Below are 19,818 nucleotides of genomic sequence, written 5' to 3' on the forward strand. Positions count from 1 at the left end.
GAATGTTTAATTAGCTATAAGTCTTTTGATTTTAAGTCCCTTTGCCAAAGGGGTTCCACTGAGGGATGTGATGAACTTGGGGCAGATAGCATCGATATTGGACAACATAAAAGCTTGGCCATTGATGCTACATCTAGCATACTTAGACAAAAAAGGCGGAATATAAACAGAAAAAAAATCCTAAGCCTCCCAATAGACAGAATGGACCCCCTTTCCCTCCCCCACCTTCCCCCATCTTGGCCAAAAGGAATCCCAAAGAAACCTGAAAAACCTTTCAGTCCATGACAGAAAGCAGGGGGTCGGACACACCTTGCTACACCTTCCCCCTCCTTTGGAATTCAGGCACAACTGACCATCATTACCATTAAAATAGAGATCATAAAACTGACAGAACTTTGAAATTATTTGTTCCCCTCCATTTCCCACCAGGCGCTCCCATGCACAGCGCTTGCTTATCTGATTATGTGCTTGCTTAGAAATTCCAGGGGCCAGTTTTGAAACAAGCCAGGCAGAAAGACCCAGCTGCAGAATCCTCCCGCTCAGGGGGTGTTAGGAACAGTTAGCCCACCACCACTGGGTCAAAGTCAGGATGACGCCAAGTGGACCTCTGTAGAGCGATTACTCAAGATAACCATCAGAACCAGACACGCACACCTACACCCCCCTTTTCATGAGTCCCACATATTCCCCACACCTTTTTCCTTCTTAAACCCCTTCACTCAGCCCAGAAGGCAAAGATGGTTTCTTTGGGCTTTAGCCTGGCCGTTCTCCCATCTGCTGGCATTTCACCACTAGAAGCTGCTTTCCTTTCGCCACACATTGCTTCTTATGCTTTGACTTGTGAGCAGCGAGTAGCCGGACTTGAGCCAGTTACAGTAGTGCCTTCTCTAAACTGTTCTTCAGGAGAACATTTCAAGTAAACTATTTTCACTCCTTACTAGTTTCTGTAATCTCAGTGGGTGTCTGCCTCAACAGACCTTGTCATAACCCCATGTAATGGATCAGCTGGTAGACTGAAAAAAGAAATTACCTTCTTTCTAGTTGCTGATCACCAGGGCTAGGCTAACTTCTTACGCTTTTCTAACTCTTCCCATAATGCTAAGCATCCTAACCTCAATCATGGCACTATTCTGTGCTTACCATCCTTCACCCCATTCTGTCCTCCCTCCCTCACCCTCTCCTTCCCTCTCTCCCTCCCCACCACCTTCCATCATGGTCTGACTGTGAGTGGAGGGGGTCTTCTGTTGATGATACTTTTTCCTACTTAAGAAATTGGGGTACAAGATAGAATTCACATACCATAAAACTCACTCTTTTAAGTGGTAAAATTAAATGATTTTAAGTATATTCACAGGGTACAACCATCATCATAAATAACTTTAGGACATTTTTTGTTTTGAGATAGAGTCTCCCTCTGTTGCCCAGGTTGGAGTGCAGTGATGTGATCTCAACTCACTGCAACCTCTGCCTCCCAGGCTCAAGCAATCCTCCTACCTCAGCCTCCCAAGTAGCTGAGACGGTGTGTGCCACCATGCCTGGCTAATTTTTGTATTTTTCTTAGAGATGGGGTTTCACCATGTTGCCCGGGCTGGTCTCAAACTCCTGACCTCAAGTGATCTGCCTGCCTTGGCCTCCCAAAGTGCTAAGATTACAGGTGTGAGCCACTGCGCTCAGCCTCTTTAGAACATTTTTAACACACACACACACACACACACACACATATAAAACAAAACAAAACAAAAAAACCCAACTCTGTACCCATGAGCAGTCATTCCCTATTTTCTCTAGTCCCCCCAGCCCTCAGTAACTACTAATCTACTTTATGTCTCTATGGATTTGCCTACTCTGGACATTTATTAAATAGAATCATTTAATATGTGGCTTTTTTTTTTTTTTTTTTTTTGAGACAGAGTCTCACTCTGTTGCCTGGAGTGCAGTGGCGCAATCTTAGCTCACTGCAACCTCTGCCTCCAGGTTCAAGTGATTCTCCTGCCTCAGCCTCCCAAGTAGCTGGGATTACAGGTGCCCATCACTACACCCAGCTAATTTTTTGTATTTTTAGCAGAGATGGGGTTTCACCATGTTGGCCAGGCTGGTCTCAAACTCCTCACCTCAGGTGATCCACCTGCCTTGGCCTCCCAAAGTGCTGGGATTACAGGTGTGAGCCATTGCGCCCAGCCTAATGTGGCCTTTTATGTCTGGCTTCTTTTACTGATCATAATGTTTTCCAAGATCATCACCTTGTATCAGTACTTATTTATTTATTTATTTATTTATTTATTTATTTATTTATTTTTGTAGAAACAAGATCTTACTATATTGCTCAGGCTGGTCTTGAACTCCTGGGCTCAAAAAATCCTCCTACCTCAGCCTCCCAAAGTGTTGGAATTACAGGTGTGAGCCACTGTGCCCAGCCTTCATTCCTTTTTATGGCTGAATAATATTCTCCTGTATGAATGTATGACATTTGGTTTATCCGTTCCTCAGTTGATGGATTTTTTTTCTACTTTTTGGCTTTTGTGAATAATGCTGCTATGAACATTCATGCACAGATTTTTGTATGGACATGTTTTCCTTTCTCTTGGGTATATATCTAGGAGTGAAGTTGCTGGGTCATATGGTAATTCTGCTTCTTGAGGAACTGCCAAAATATTTTCCAAGAGGCTGCACAATTTTACATTCCCACTAGCAATGTATGAGGGTTCCAGTGTCTCCACATCCTCACTAACACTTTTTATCATCTGTCTTTGATCATTTTGGCCATTCCCATGGGTGTAAGTGGTATCTTATTATGATATTGATTTGCATTTCCCTAATGACTAATGCTGAGCATCCTTTCATGTGCTTATTGACCATTTGTATATCTTGTTTGGAGAAATGTCTTATTGAGTCCTTTGCCCATTTTTAAATTAGGTTATCTTTTTGTTGTTGAGTTGTAAGAGTTCTTTACATATTCTGGATACTGGACCCTTCTCAGGTACATGATTTGCAAATATTTTCTCTCATTCTCTGGGTTGTCTTTTCACTTTCTTAACAGTGTCCTTTGACACACAAAAGTTTTGAATTTTGATGAAGCCTCTTTAATCTATTTTTCTTTGATTGTACGTGCTTTTGGTGTCATAGTTAAGAAACAATTGCCAAGGCCGGGCATGGTGGTTCACGCCTGTAATCCCGGCACTTTGGGAGGCCAAGGCAGGTGGATCACTTGAGGCCAGGAGGTCGAGACTAGCCTGGCCAACATGGTGAAACCCCTTCTCTACTAAAAATACAAAAATTAGCCGGGCGTGGTGGCAGGTGCCTGTAATCCCAGGTACTTGGGAGACCGAGGTGGGAGAATCACTTGAACCGGGGAAGTGGAGGTTGCAGTGAGCTGAGATTGCACCACTGCACTCAGCCTGGGCGACAGAGTGAGACTCCACCTCAAAAAAAAAAAAAAAAAGAAAAGAAAACAAACAAAAAAAAGAAATGCTTGCCGAATCCTAGGTCATGAACGTATACACCTATGTTTTCTTCTGAGAAGGTTTTACACCTTTAGCTCTTATCCAATCCTATCTCTTTACCATTCTTCTCCCATTGTTTCTTTATCATCTTTTTTATTAAATCAACTTATCTTTACTTTCCTTCACATCATCTCAAATCAAAACTTACAGAAACTTGCTTGCTGCTTCCCAGCTTTTCACAGTAGCTTGATTCCAATGCCATGGATTTGTTTCCAAGTAGTCTCCTCCCCACACCCCATATCCTTGTTCCTTCTTTTTAGTTCATATAAGCGCAACAACACAGTGAAAAGCTCACACTGCCTTGCCACCATCCATGCTGGGCTCCTGCAAAAATGATCTTTATGGTCACGTGCTGTGTCCGATGATGTGAACCAACCTAGGCCAATTTGGCCAAGCGAACTCCTAGCTTTGTTTTAGTAGATGTTGTTTAACTGTTAAAAGTTTGAGGTCGATAAGGAGGTGTGTCTATATATGTAGCAGAATTTGGAGTGGGGGAAGCAAGTAGCACCTCCTTTTCCACCTCAGGACACTCTCAGACAAAAACTGAGTTTAACACCAACAGACTCTCGTTTTAGAACTAAAACATGCTTATCACAGTGACTGCAATCACTTTAAAACACTTCATCATAGACAGTGTGTCCCAGAGGTCGGCTGGCATCATATTAGAGGTGGATTTCAGAGGAAGGGGCCACTTTTGCTATCTTATCTAGAACAGTACCTCAGGCTTGCTAAAAAGTAAATTTAATGTCAGAAATGAGTTTTTACTGATGAAATTAACAACTTCTTAATTAGTATGATGACTCTTAACGAAAGGCTCTAATGGTTAAATTAAAGATATTAATTTCCAAATTTGGATATTTTAAGGTATTTTTTAGTTACTAGTTCTAATTTAATTACATTTTAATAAGAGTATATACTCTATATGATTTCAATCCTTTTAAATTTATTGAGACATCTTATGCCCCAGTATATGTCTAAACTTGGTAATGTTCCATGTACATTTAAAAAAAAGGTATATTTTACAGTTTTTTGATGTACTGTCCTACAAATGTCATTTAGATTAAGCTGGTTGATAGTGTTGTTCAAATCTACCGTATCTTTATTGATTTTTTTTATCCATTTGTTCTGTCAATTACTGAAAATGGAGTATTAAAATCTCCAACTCTAATTGTGTTTTTTCTGTTTTCCTTTTAGCTTTATCAGCATTTGTGGAATGCAACTAAAGCAATTCTTAGAGAAAAATTTATAGCTTTAAATGCTATTATTAGAAAAGGAAAGAGGTTTGATTTTGTGGTTTCATTTTGATTATATAGAAAAAGAAGAGCAAATTAGACCTAAAGTATGCAGGAGGAAGGAAATAATAAAGATAAGAGTGGAAATGAAATAAATAGAAAGTAGATAGGCAACAGGCCGGGTGCAGTGGCTCACGCCTGTAATCCCAGCACTTTGGGAGGCCGAGGGTGGCGGATCACGAGGTCAGGAGATCGAGACCATCCTGGCTAGCACGGTGAAACCCCGTCTCTACTAAAAATACAAAAAAAAAATTAGCCGGGCATAGTGGCAGGCGCCTGTAGTCCCAGCTACTCGGGAGGCTGAGGCAGGAGAATGGCGTGAACCCGGGAGGCGAAGCTCCCGGTGAGCCGAGATCGTGCCACTGCACTCCAGCCTGGGTGACAGAGTGAGACTCCATCTCAAAAAAAAAAAAAAAAAAAAAAAGAAAGCAGATAGGCAACAGAGAAAGACCTACAGAGCCAAAAATTGATTGCTTCTTAAAAGTGAGTAATAAAACTTCTGACTCAAAATATAATATTGAAAAACAATGAGATGTAATTCAAGAAGGAGTAAATCAGTGGTAATCTAAGGTCTTGAATTTTTCAGGAAGGGGTAGAATAAGATATTAATTTTAAACTTTGTTATATAGGCATGCAGAGCCTCAAAGGTTATCCCTAAAAAGAAAAGAAATTGAGCATATAAATTCAAAACAGTATAGGAAATAGGACATACGAATAGGAATAGGGAAAACAAAAGAAGCCCAATCAGTAAAACAAAAAACAAAAACCAAAAAACCAAGAAAGAAAAACAAAGAAGCATGAACAAATTTCAAAAGAGAATAAGATGATAGAGGTGAGTTAAAAAATAACAATAATCACAGAGGCATATGGACTAAACCCACCAGTTAGAGGACAGAGATTTTCAAAATGGATTACCTCTCCCCCATCCAACTTTCTAAGAGATGTATTAAAAGGCAAAGAACACAGAAAGCTTGAAAATAAAAAGATTTTTTAAGTGCCAAGAAAGCAAGTTTATGATATTAACATCAGATAAAAATATTCTTGTTTTTTTTTTTTTTGAGACGGAGTCTCGCTCTGTCACCCAGGCTGGAGTGCAGTGGCACGATCTCGGCTCATTGCAAGCTCTGCCTCCCGGGTTCATGCCATTCTCCTGCCTCAGCCTCCCGAGTAGCTAGGACTACAGGCACCCACCACCACACCTGGCTAATTTTTTGTATTTTTAGTAGAGATGGGGTTTCACCATGTTAGCCAGGATGGTCTCAATCTCCTGACCTCGTGATCTGCCCGCCTTGGCCTCCCAAAGTGCTGGGATTACAGGCGTGAGCCAGCGTGCCCGGCCCAGATAAAAATATTCTTTAAAAAAGTCATTACTAAGGATAGAGAGGGTATGTACATAAAGATAAAATATTTTAATTCACCAAGACGATAAACTGATTTAAAACTTGTACATATCTTATAGCCTTAAAATTAATAAAGCAAGAATCAACAGAAAAAAGAAAAGAAACCCAAGAAGAACTTGACAAATCCACCACCACTATGGAAGATTCTAACATATTTCTATCATTGGTAGATCATGCAGAAAAAAAAACCTGTAAGAGTGTAAAAGATTTGAACAATACTGCTAACCAGCTTGACTGAATGCTCATTTATAGAATGTTTTGCATAAGAATTAGATAATACACATTCATTTCAAACTCTTGTGGAACATTTGTGAAAAATGACCATATATTATGCCATAATCAAGTCTCAACAAAGACCAAAGACTGAAATTATACAGATCACCTTCTGTGATTATATTGCATAAATTATAAATAAACAACAAAAAATAAATTATTAATACATTTGGAAATGAAAATGTTCACTTTTTATACAATCCATTAGTCAAAGACAAAATTCTAATGGAAATTAGAAAAATGTTAAACTGAAAGATGATGACAATATCACATATTAAAACTTGTGGCATGCAATTAAAACAGTACTTAGAGAAAAATTGATAGCCTTAATTTCATACATTGGAAAACAAGGGAGACTAAAAATTAATGAGCGAACCATCTATCTCAAGAAGTTAGGGAAAAAACTGCGGCAAAACAAACTCAAAGAAAGAAAAGGAAGCTAATTACTATTGTCTGAATGTTTGCGTCTCCCCCCAGAACCATATGTTGAAATCCTAACCCCCAATGAGTTGGTATTAGGAGAGGGGCACTTGGAGGTGAGTAGGTCATGAGGGTGGGGCCCTCATGAATGGGATTAGTGCCTCCTATAACAAGAGGCACAAAAGAGATTATCTGTGTCTGCCGTGAGAGGGCATAGCCAGGAGGCACCCTCTATGAACGCGAAAGTGAGCCCTCATCAGACACTGAATCTGTTAGAGCCTTTATCTTGGACTTCCCAGCCTCTGGAACAGTGAGAAATAAATTTCTGTGTTTATAAGCTATCCAGTCTATGGTATTTTATTATAACAACCATAACAGACTAAGACAGAAATAATAAGGGGTAGGCCAGGTGTAGTGGCTAACACCTGCAATCCCAGCACTTTGAGAGGCCGAGGAGGGTGGATCGCTTGAGCTCAGGAGTTGGAGACCAGCCTGGTCAACATGGCAAAATACCATCTCTACTAAAAACACAAAAATTAGCTGGGCGTGGTGGCATGTGCCTGTAGTCCCAGCTACTCAGGAGGCTGAGGTGGGAGGATTGCTCAAGCACGGGAGATCAAGGCTACAGTGAGCCATGAATGCACTGCTGCACTATAGCCTAGGTGACAGAGTGAGATCTGGTCTCAAAAAAAAAAAAAAAAGAGAGAGAGACAATAGCTTAGTAAGTGGCATAATCCATCTTTCTGGCTTCTCAGCATTTGTATACACAAATCTGACTTTCAAATAAGAGGACAGGCCGGGAGCAGTGGCTAATGCCTGTAGTCCCAGTACTTTAGGAAGTTGACATGGGCAGATCACTTGAGGCCAGGAGTTTGAGACCAGCCTGGCCAACATGGCAAAACCCTGTCTCTACCAAAATACAAAAATTATCTGGGCATGATGGCACACACCTGTAATCCTAGCTACTGGGGTGGCTGAGTCAGGAGAATTGCTTGAACCCAGGAGGCAGAGGTTGCAGTGAGCCAAGATTGTGCCACTGCACTTTAGACTGGGCAACAGACAGAGACTCCGTCTCCAGAAAAAAAAAAAAAAAGTCAACTCTATGTTTACACTTAACAGGATGCAACTATCGTTCATGCAAATGAAGACATTCTCAGTCTCTCCCCAAAATGGGGAGATGCAAAGATTCCAACAGCATTGTATCCATCTCTGGACAATGTTAATAACCCCTCAAATCCAGTCACAGTGCTGGCTGAATATTCCGTTATCTAAATACTGAATTGGAAAGTTAACTTCCAACAAAACTTATCAAAAAATAAATAATAGGAAGGGAGAGAAAGAAGGAAAAAAAAGTGGTTAACATATACAAACACACACACACACACAAACACAGCAAACGAGGAAGAAAGGTTCACAACTGCTACAGTCCTTGTTTCTGTAATAGGCCATGTGGTTGTAGTTGACATTTCAATTCTGTCTTCCACTCTTCCTTGTACATATCTTTTGCTCTCAACTGGCTAGGCCTCTTTGCCTGACGGAGTGACCTAAATCTTCATCCTGAGGTGTCTGGAACCTTAGAGGTCTTGCCTTTTTTGACTGTCATGTTTTTTCACTTATTTTTATGGTTGGACATGGAAGTCCTAAGGGGCATCCTAGAGCATCCTTGGGGGTTTAGATGTGGTCCTCCCTGCCTCCACCATGTGGCAGCAACCCAATTTCTCCTTGTAATAGGGATCAGTCGCCCCAGGCAGTAGAGAAACCCCTTGCTTCTCTCAGTGGCATGAAGACTCCCAATGGCCATCAGCAATCCCAACATCCAATTCAATGGAGCTGCAGTTGTGTCCTCTGGTGGAAGGATTCCTCTCTTGGGAGCCATGACCATGACCTCCAAACCTGCAGAGCTCAGAGCTGTGGAGATGGGAAGAAAGATTCTGCAAGCAGGTTATTAGGTGTGCAGTGAGAGAAGCCGCTCCCACATCTATCTGGAATTCCATATTCTGGTGATAGGAGAGAAAGCACCACATACTAATTTCCGATCCAAAGCAAAAACTGCATCCTGTACGATAGAAGTCAAATCCTTTCAAGTTCTTCTTTCACCCTCGACGATTCTCTCTTGAGAGATCATTTATTGTACCAGAAATCTGGTATGGTAAAGCAGATTTTGGAGGCAAAGACAGGGAGGTGAGGCCTGAGGCTTGAGAGAGAAAGAAAAGAGGACTGTAGAGAGAAGGCACACAGAGGGCCCAGACTTTGTGTTGTTCATTTCCTTGAGTGGGGGGTTAGGAGGGATAAGAAGAGTCAGTAGAGGAGTTCTCATAAGAAGAACAGAATTGCCACAGGCATTGCTATAAAAACAGTCTCAAGGAGAGGGTCAGCACTTCCAGGCACCACAGGTTAGCCAGCAGAGAAGGATGAGCGTGGCTCTGGGCATCCCTTGCTAGGGCACCCATTCTCTGTGAACTCTTGTGCCTGAATCTTATTGACTGGCTTTCGAGGCTTAAAGCAGAAAAGCACCGTGTAACTTGGCTTAGGAATTGCTCTTAGACAGATCTATAGATCCTGGTCTCTTTATATCTGCTCTCCCCGGAAGCCAGCAGTGGGAGCTCCCCTTTCTTCACTGATGGGTCCAAATGGGTATTTTTGGTTCTCAGCCCCATCTTCCAGCCTGGAGGGGAGGGTTGTAACAGTTCACAACATGAGCACTGGTGAAAATCCAGTTACTCCAGCAGCAAGAGCACAACCTATGAGAGGCAGGGGGGTTCTGCCCTCAGACTGGCTCTTGTATAGGGAGAGAAGACCTTGTGCTGATAGGACTCACCTGTTTGGCACAGGAGGCACCCATCAGCGCTGTCCATGGTCCTGAACTACAGCTACTGGTCTCTCTTTTTTTGTTTTTGTTTTTTTTGAGACGGAGTCTTGCTCTGTTGCCCAGGCTGGAGTGCAGTGGTGCGATCTTGACTCACTGCAACCTCCACCTCCAGGTTCAAATGATTCTCCTGCCTCAGCCTCCCGAGTAGCTGGGATTACAGGTGCCCACCACCACGCCCAGCTAATTTTTGTATTTTTAGGAGAGATGAGGTTTCACTGTGTTGGCCAGGCTGGTCTCGAACTCCTGACTTCAGGTGATCCACCCACCAAAGTGCTGACATTACAGGTGTGAGACACTGCACCCGGCCCAGCTGCTGGTCTCTATTGCACTCTCCTTCCACTTTCCACAGAGTCAGTGGTGACTTCAGTCCAGCCTCTCCGAAGAATTGGGAATCAAGTTAGCAAGGACTTGAGAGGAGAGGGGAAAATGGCTGGAATCTTTCGAAGAATACTGCTGTTGAGACCTTTCCAGGGAGAAGAAAATGGGACTTTTTCTTTTGGTCATCTTTGTCGAACAAAGTTTTACAATTACCAAGACCTCTGAGAAGCTGGGAAGCACATGACACCACTATACCACATACCTCTGCTGGTAAGTTCATAGAAGGGGATGGAGACCCAGGACTGTGAATTCCAGGAGTGCAGGGCCCATATTGGACTCCCTTATTCCTCGCCAGTGTACAAGTCAGGCATTCAATAAGTGCTGGTTGAACTGCTAAGATGTTGAGTGTAAGAGACTAAGTACAGGAATACCTCAGAGATACGGTGGGTTTGGTTCCAGGCCACCGTGATAAAGTGAATATTGCAATAAAGCAAGGCACACAAATTTTATTGTTTCTGAGTACATATAAAGTTATGTTTACTCTATACTGTAGCCTATTAAGTGTGCAATAGCATTATTCTAAAAAAGTACATACCTTAAAAATATTTTATTGCTAAAAAGGCTGATGATCATCTGAACCTTCAGTGAGTTGTAATCTTATTGCTGGTGGAGGGTCTTGCTTTGATGTTGATGGCTGCCAACCGATCAGGCTGGTGGTTACTGAAGGCTGGGGTGGTGGTGGCAATTTCTTAAAATAAGACAACAATGGGCTGGGCATAGTGGCTCACGGCTATAATCCCAGCCCTTTTGGAGGCCAAGGTGAGTGGATCACCTGGGGTCAGGAGTTTGAGCCAGGCTGGTCAACATGGTGAAACCTCGTCAACATGGTGAAAAATACAAAAATTAGCTAGGCGTGGTGGCAAGCACCTTTAATCCCAGCTACTTGGGAGGCTGAGGCAGGAGAATCATTTGAATCTGGGAGGTGGAGGTTGCAGTGAGCCAAGATCACACCACTGCACTTCAGCCTGGGTGACATGAGTGAAACTCTGTCTCAATAAATAAATAATAAATAAGACAATGATAAAGTTTGCCACATCGACTGACTCTTCCTTTCATGAAAGATTTCTCTGTAGCACGTGATGCTGTTTTACAGCACTTTACCCAGATTAACACTCCTTTCAAAATTGGTGTCAATTCTCTCAAACCTGCTTTATCAACTAAATATCTTTTTTTTTTTTTTTTTTTTTGAGACAGAGTCTCACTGTCGCCCAGGCTGGAGTGCAGTGGTGCAATCTCTGCTCACTGCAAGCTCCTCCTCCTGGGTTCACGCCATTCTCCTGCCTCAGCCTCCCAAGTAGCTGGGACTACAGGCGCCTGCCACTACACCCGGCTAATTTTTTTGTATTTTTAGTAGAGACGAGGTTTCACCGTGTTAGCCAGGATGGTCTCGATCTCCTGACCTCATGATCCGCCCGCCTCGACCTCCAAAAGTGCTGGGATTACAGGTGTGAGCCACCGCGCCCGGCCCATATCAACTAAATTTCTATAATATTTAAAATGCTTTGTTGTTATTTCAACATGTTCACAGCATCTTCACCAGGAGTAGATTCCATCTCAAGAAACCACTTTCCTTGCTCATCTATAAGAAGCGACTCATCATTCACTCAAGTCTGATCATGAGATTGCAGCAATGCAGTCACATCTTTAGGCTTCACTTCTACTTCTAGTTCTCTAGCTATTTCCCCCACGTCTGCAGTTCTTTCTTTTACTGAAGTCTTCAACTCCTCAAAGTCATCCACAAAGGTTAGACTTAACTCCTTTCAAACTCCTGGTAGTTTGATATGTTCATAATGGCACCTAGAATGATAAATACTTTCCAGTAGGTTTCAATTTACTTTGCCCAGATGCAGATTTGAAAGCTGAAAGGACTCCTTGGTCCACGGGCTGCAGAATGGACATTGTGTTAGCAGGCAGGAAAGCAGCATTCATCTCCTTGTGCATCTCCAGCAGAGCTCTTGGGTGACCAGGTGCATTGTCAATGAGCAGTAATATTTTGAAAAGAATATTTGAAAAGAATATTTTTTTTCCGAGCAGTATATATCAACAATGGGCTTAAAATATTCAGCAAACCATGCTGTAAACAGATGTGCAGTCATCTAGGCTAGAGCACTGGCAGAGTAGATTTAGCATCATTCTTAAGGGTCCTAGGATTTTCAGAATGGTAAATGAGCGTTGACTTCAACTTAAAGCCACCAGCTGCACTAGCCCGTAACAAGATAGTCAGCCTGTCCTTTGAAGCTTCAAAGCCAGGCATTGCCTTCCCCTCTCTAGCTATGAAAGTTCTAGATGGCATCTTCTTTCAATAGAAGGCTATTTCATCCACATGGAAAACCTGTTGTTCACTGTGGCCACCTTAATCAATGATCTTAGCCAGATCTTCCGGACAACTTGCAGCTGCTCCATCAGCACTTGCTGCTTCACCTTGCACTTTTATGTTATGGAGACAGTTTCTTTCCTTAAATCTCACGAACCAACCTCTGCTAGCTTCAGACTTTTCTTCTGCAACTTCCTCACCTCTCTCAGCCTTCATAGAATTAAATAGAGCTAGGGCCTTGCTCTGGATTAGGCTTTTGCTTAGGAGAATGTCATGGCTGGTTTGATCTTCTATCCAGACCACTCAAACTTTCTCCATATCAGCAATAAGCCTGTTTCACTTTCTTATCATTCATGTACTCATTGGAGTAGCACTTTTAATTTCCTTCAAAGGCTTTTCCTTTGCATTCACAACTTGGCTAACTGCATAGTGGAAAAGGCCTAGCTTTCAGCCTATCTTGTTTCTTGACATGCCTTCCTCATTAAGCCTAATCATTTCTAGCTTTTGATTTAAAGCAAGAGATATGTGACACTTCCTTTCACTTGAACACTGAGAGGCCATTGTAGGGTTATTAATTGGCCTAAATTCAATATTGTTATATCTCAGAGAATAGGGAGGCCAGAGCAGAGGAAGAGAGATGGGGAACAGCTGTTGGTGGAGCAGTCAGAACACACACAACATTTATCAACTAAGTTTGCTGTCTTATGTGGGTGTGGTTTGTGATGCCCGAAAACAATTACAGTGGTAACATCAAAGACACTGATCACAGATCCCTGTAACAGATATAATAATAATGAAGAAGTCTGAAATATTGTGGGAATTTACCAATGTGACACAGAGACCCGAAAGTGAGTACCTATTGTTGGGAAAATCGTGCCAATACACTTGCTTGATGCAGGGTTGCCAAAAACCTTCCATGTGTAAAAAAAACACAGCATCTGTGACTCAATAAAGTGAATCCCAATTAAATGAGGTGCATCTGCACTCAGGATAAGTTATGCTTTCGTCCCTCCTCTAAGGAGAGCAAAAGGGCTCAAATTTGAGGTCCAAGTATGTGTCAGGCATTTGATATTAGGGTCTTTCACTTAATTCTCATAGGAGATTTATCACAAATTTCCCAATCAAGATTCAGCCTCATAGAAGTGAGCCTCCTGAGTGAGACTCTATAGCTCCTAAGTGGGAAATCTAGGGCTCAAACCCAGGTCTTGCTGATCCCACGTTTTTCTCACCATCACTGGATACTTCCTTCTTATGCAAGGAGAGAAATGCAAATTCTACAAAAGAAAAATGGGCTTGCAGTCTAGACAAGCATCTTGGTTAATGTCTGGAGGTCATGCTAAAAGGTTAGAAAGTTGGTTTTGTCTGCTGGGCATGGTGGCTCATGCCTGTAATCCCAGTACTTTGGGAGGCCGAGGCAGGCAGATCACCTGAGATTAGGAGTTCGAGACCAGTCTGGCCAACATGGTGAAAACCTGGCCCTACTAAAAATATAAAATTAGGTGGGCGTGGTGTCATGTGCTTGTAATCCCAGCTACTCAGGAGGCTGAGGCAGGAGAATCGCTTGAACCCAGGAGGCAGAGGTTGCAGTGAGCTGAGATTGCACCATTGCACTCCAGCATGGGCAAAAAGAGTGAAATTCAAAAAAAAAAAAAAAGTTGGTTTTGTGATGGCAGCTGTTGCTAATCAGGGTATGGAGTCAGGAGCTTAGGTCTAGGGTTGAGCTCAGATCTTGACATGGACCAGGCTTTTCCCCTGTCTCAGTGCCTCATTTATGGTTCAGTTTCAGGCAGCAAAACTAATGAATGATTTCCAACCACAGAAGCCGTCACTGGGAGAGCCAATAAAGATACGACAGATCTGGCAGGAGAACAAGATCCAGCCCAGGTGATGGGGTGTGAGGCTTGGTCTTGGCTACAGGTAGGTCGTTTCCCTTAGCTCCTGGATGACTCAGCTTGGCAGCCACCCAGACTTCTATCAGGACCCAGAGGTGCTGCCAGCTCTGGAGCCGTGTCAGGCCAGCTTTCTCCCCATGTCACCAGGGAATGGAGATTTTTCTGGTCTGCTGGGGCTTTTCCTAATTCTGCATGGTCGGCTTGAGTGCTACTCTCCACCTGTTGCTCTGTCTAGGCTGCGTTTCCCTTATGAGCCATCTTCACAAGGTACGTTTGGAGGATGTCAGGATGTCTTTCAAAGGATTTGTAGACATGCTTTAAAGTACTTACAGAGTCAATGTCCCCTTTGCTTCAAGCTTCTCTCCTACTGTAGGAAATAATGTCTACGGTGGTCCATTTCCAAGGCAAAGTGCCTCAAATAGGCTTGGGCCCACAACCTGCGGATGGACAGGATATACTAGGCCCCTGCTCATCGGGGCCCCCTTAGTACCCTCACCCAAAGCAAAGAGTTTAGTCTAGAACGAAAGTTTACTAGCCTGGAAAATAGCTCACTTTATCTATTCTTATCAGCTTGCCTGACCACCTGGGTCATAAGTCAAGTACTTGAAGAGCACCTTAGCTGACTACAATTGCAGTGCATCATGGGCCACAACAAACTGCAGTGAGACAACCCTAAAGTAAACACCTGAAAGCCCCAACCCAACGACCAATAGGTGATGTCTGGGAAGATTGTGACCCCATAGTACTCAGCCTATGAGGACCCGGTGGAGGGACTTGCCCACTAGGGGATAAATTGCTTGTTGTAACTGTACTGGGTGTGCCTACCTACCAGACACCAGATCTTGAAAGACTGTCATTAAAAGTCTCACTTCTGGCTGGGCGCAGTGGCTCATGCCTGTAATCCCAGCACTTTGGGAGGCCAAGGCAGGCAGATCACCTGAGGTCGGGAGTTCGAGACCAGCCTGACCAACATGGAGAAACCCCGTCTCTACTAAAAACAAAACAAAACAAAACAAACAAACAAACAAACAAAACCTGCAAAATTAGCTAGGCATGGTGGTGCATGCCTGTAATCCCAGCTACTCGGGAGGCTAAGGCAGGAGAATCACTTGAACCCAGGAGGTGGAGGTTGCGGTGAGCTGAGATGGCACCATTGCACTCCAGCCTGAGTGACAAGAGTGAAACTCCATCACAAAACAAAACAAAAACAAAACAACAACAACAACAACACAAGTCTCACTTCTGCAATTCTCTGTCTCTAAGTTCATCCTTTGGGTTTGGACAGGTGAGCGTGTTTCTCATACTACCCACATGGTGGGCCCCGTAGGCTTCCTGGTTGGTCCGGGAGTGGATGCCTGATGCAGGCTGCACAAATCAGATTCTCTCTTCTGGAGATTTAGAATTGAGAACCAGTGGTTCTCATAGGTTAGCCTTGGCTGTCAGACCTGGAAGGTGAGGAGACCCGGAGCTGAGGGTGCCCTTTGGGGACAGGTGTCAAATCCTTGTACAAACAGAGAAACCAGACTGACAAGGGGGTGGGATGAAGGACCTGAAGTAGCAGAGCCACAGAGGACCGGGCAGAGAGAGGGGCTGCCTTGGTGGGGACAGCCTGTAGGCAGCGCCGACGACGTGGGGCTGGTGCTGTCCCCACTGTGGTCTCAAACACCAGACTAGTGCCCAGTCAGCACAGAGTTCAGGACAATGGCACAGCTGACACCCAGAAAGACACCACAGTGGAAAGTCTGGCCTAACGCTCCCAGCTCTCTCCCTGCCATGCACTGACTCCATGTCCTGTGAGGGGCAGGTGGGAGGAGAGTTTTATTAGGGGAATTCATTTGTAATAATTGCCTAAGTATTTGCTACTTAGGAGAACATGGATCTGCAAAGGGTATTTATTTATTTGAGACAGAGTTTCGCTCTTGTTGCCCAGGCTGGAGTGCAATGGTGCGATCTTGGCTCACTGCAACCTCCGCCTCCCAGGTTCAAGTGATTCTCATGCCTCAGCCTCCCAAGTAGCTGGGATTACAGGGGCACACCACCATGCCCGGCTAATTTTTGTATTTTAGTAGAGATGGGGTTTCACCATGTTGGCCAGGCTGGTCTCAAACTCCTGACCTCAAGTGATCCGCCTGCCTTGGCCTCCCAAAGTGCTGGGATTACAGGCATGAGCCACCGCACCTGGCCTGCAAGGGGTATTTTTAGGTGTTAGAAGCATCTCGAGGCATCCTTTCTCAACGTTTTCACACCACAGACCACTGAATGGGCATTTGGCACATTCATAGATCATCAATTTGTAATTCAAAAAAAGGAGAGTTTCATCAATGATTTTAAATTTAAAGAGAGTGTTTGAAATATTAATAATGATCTCATATCCATGAGATCTTCATTCCTTTCTTCCTCTCTCTCCCTCCCTTCCTCCTTCCTCTCCTCCTTCCTCCTTTCTTCCCTCCCTCCCTTCTCTCCTTCCCTTCCTCTCCTCCCCTTCCTCTCCTTCCTCCTTTCTTCCTTCCCTCCCTTCTCTCCTTCCCTTCCTCTGCTCCCTCCTTCTTTCTTCCCTCCCTCCCTTCTCTCCTTCCCTTCCTCTGCTCCCTCCTCCTTTCTTCCCTCCCTCCCTTCTCTCCTTCCCTTCCTCTGCTCCCTCCTCCTTTCTTCCCTCCCTCCCTTCTCTCCTTCCCTTCCTCTGCTCCCTCCTCCTTTCTTCCCTCCCTCCCTTCTCTCCTTCCCTTCCTCTCCTCCCTCCTCTTTTCTTCCCTCCCTCCCTTCTCTCCTCCCCTTCCTCTCCTCCCTCCTCCTTTATTCCCTCCCTCCCTTCTCTCCTTCCCTTCCTCTGCTCCCTCCTCCTTTCTTCCTTCCCTCCCTTCTCTCCTTCCCTTCCTCTCCTCCCTCCTCTTTTCTTCCCTCCCTCCCTTCTCTCCTCCCCTTCCTCTCCTCCCTCCTCCTTTATTCCCTCCCTCCCTTCTCTCCTTCCCTTCCTCTCCTCCCTCCTTCTTTCTTCCCTCCCTCCCTTCTCTCCTTCCCTTCCTCTGCTCCCTCCTCCTTTCTTCCTTCCCTCCCTTCTCTCCTTCCCTTCCTCTCCTCCCTCCTCTTTTCTTCCCTCCCTCCCTTCTCTCCTCCCCTTCCTCTCCTCCCTCCTCCTTTATTCCCTCCCTCCCTTCTCTCCTTCCCTTCCTCTCCTCCCTCCTTCTTTCTTCCCTCCCTCCCTTCTCTCCTTCCCTTCCTCTCCTCCCTCCTCCTTTATTCCCTCCCTCCCTTCTCTCCTTCCCTTCCTCTGCTCCCTCCTCCTTTCTTCCCCCGCTCCCTTCTCTCCTTTTTGATGCTGCTTTGCTGTTTGTTGCCATCAGGGCAGGGGTGGAGCAATAAGTGTGTTCCACCCCCAGCCACACCGTGACTGCCTCAGGAGTGGACACGTGCCCTGAGCCAGTCTAATCCATTCGAACCTCAGGACCTTCCTGGGAATTGTGGGACACAGAGACTCTCTGTTGGTCCAGATAGGCGGGGTGTACTGTGGGTTTGGCGCTGCTGTAACAATTTTTCTACCACAGGAGACGCTGGTCTGAAAAGAAGGCAACGCAAGGAAGAGAACAGAGCCAAGGCACCTGCAGCGAGCCAGAGCCAGAGCACTGACATCACAAATGCTCTAATTGGTTCCATTTATTGTTTAATCCACTTGAAATTGAATTTCTGTCATCCCTGACTGGAAGTGTACTGACCTGCATACTACCTGTGTTTCCTCACAGCAGGCTGAAAAGCTGTGCCAATATTGAGCTCATCCAGAATTAGACGAAGTTTGTATTCTTTTCATTACTTCCTTTAACCCTGAATCAGGGTCCAGAAGCATTTTGTTAACCATTAACTCTTCTCTGTGAATAAAGCAGCGTGAGGAACAACCTCTTTTATTCGCAGAGCAAAGCTCTTCCCTGCTCAGCCACAGCAGCTTCAACTCTGGCACGCGTCCTGAAGTGCCATTTCTAGCACATGACTCACAAAGTAAATAATCTGTAAATGAAAAGCCTCTTATCATACTTTGGCACGAAAAACAAGGCGACAAGCCAGGCAGCATTTTTCCCTCATGTTTGAACCCCACATGCACCAAGGGCTGTTTATGCCTTGCACATGAGGAGTTTGGTTTGCTCAAAAGCAAAGCATTGGCTAACATGTGTGCGCACTAGTAATTGCATTTCTGCTTTATGTGCTGTTATCTGATAGAGGAGCTTTGTCAATATCCTTTGGATCTCTCTCCAAGCGTAGCCTTCATTATGATCTCTGAGCTGATTTACGGTCTTCTTGGCAATTTTACGAGTGATATCTAGGTGCATTTGCTAAGAGGACAGCAATTTAGAATGATGTTTCTGTAGCTTAGTCTCCTCCGCACCTTTAATAAGAAGAATAATCAATTTTACATTAGAAAGTTATTTTGTGCTTGTTCTGGAAAAATGGAATTGGTTGCTTTTTCTAAAGATAATGAGAAACACTTTTTATGACTGCAGACTACTATATATCCACATTTTCATTTTAACAGTAATATATCGAGGATTAGGGGCAAATGGATTGCTTGTCCAATAAATGAAATGTTCAAGTATTCTTCACTGAACTTAGACTCACAATTTTCATTTATGGTTGCATGTGTAAAATCACCACTCAAGAACTTGTTTGTCCTTGAATATATAGTTTTGTATTTCATAGTTATATTGCAGAACTGTTTACTCATTATGTTTACAGTGCCCTTCTGATGATTTATGCTGCCATTTTCATCATTACTTTGCATTTTATAGAACCTCTTTTGAGTCATTGATCCATTTTGGTGAATTGGAGATACAGTGTGACATATCTACTACAATAACCATGAAATTAAAAAATAACAAACATAAACTATAACTTGCAAGCGAGAAGCCCTATGTGAATACGATTTATTAATACTTTGTTTTAAGTCTCTTCCCCTGGTTCCTACCTATTGAAGCTTTTTGCTTTTCTGTCAGCCAGGAGGTGCCAGGTAGGTAAGGAGCATACTGGGTAACTGTGTACTCCGTGCCCAGGCCTACTCGTGCCTGTGTGGGCTGGGCACTGATGCAAACTTCTGCCAGGCATGGCCCTCTTAAGTGGACAGAGGATAGAAAAATAACCTGGAAATGATGACAAATGTGGCTTCTTTGCAATGATCACATCTCTTCCCTTTTCCTTGGCTTACTTACTGGTTCAGACCTTCACAAAGAAGTTAACCAAGTGCAGTGACAGGATGATGTGCTGGCCATCATCCTGTCACTGCACTGAAACATCCCTTTCTCCCTTTTTGGGCCCGTGGTGGAGTCAGGCTTTCCTGCATCATTGAGGTTAGGTGTGAACATGTGATTTGCTTTGGCCAATGAAATGGGAGTGAAAGTGACACATCCCTGCCAGGCACAAGCTTTAAGGGCCAGGGAACAACGTGCGTCATCACTGCCTTGACTCTGTGGTCAATGTTCCAGACAGGGGTCTGTGTCAGC

The 19,818-nt window shown here is 44.0% G+C and overlaps 1 long non-coding RNA gene across 2 annotated transcripts in view; it reads left to right on the plus strand.

The window, feature by feature from the left end:
• The window catches only part of LOC103888973 (uncharacterized), a 39,796-nt gene extending 20,608 nt beyond the window's left edge, over positions 1-19,188 (plus strand). The window contains exons 3-5 of one of the 2 annotated variants that reach the window (XR_010139533.1): positions 10,104-10,342; positions 14,227-14,363; positions 17,881-19,188. This is a non-coding gene — a long non-coding RNA (uncharacterized LOC103888973). The remainder of the gene's footprint in view (positions 1-10,103; positions 10,343-14,226; positions 14,364-17,880) is intronic. The other variant, XR_653342.4, reaches the window with a different exon arrangement.
• Positions 19,189-19,818: the final 630 nt, after the last annotated feature.

The sequence above is a fragment of the Pongo abelii genome, chromosome 23 (assembly GCF_028885655.2).
Source record: "Pongo abelii isolate AG06213 chromosome 23, NHGRI_mPonAbe1-v2.0_pri, whole genome shotgun sequence".
NCBI classification, from domain to species: domain Eukaryota; kingdom Metazoa; phylum Chordata; class Mammalia; order Primates; family Hominidae; genus Pongo; species Pongo abelii.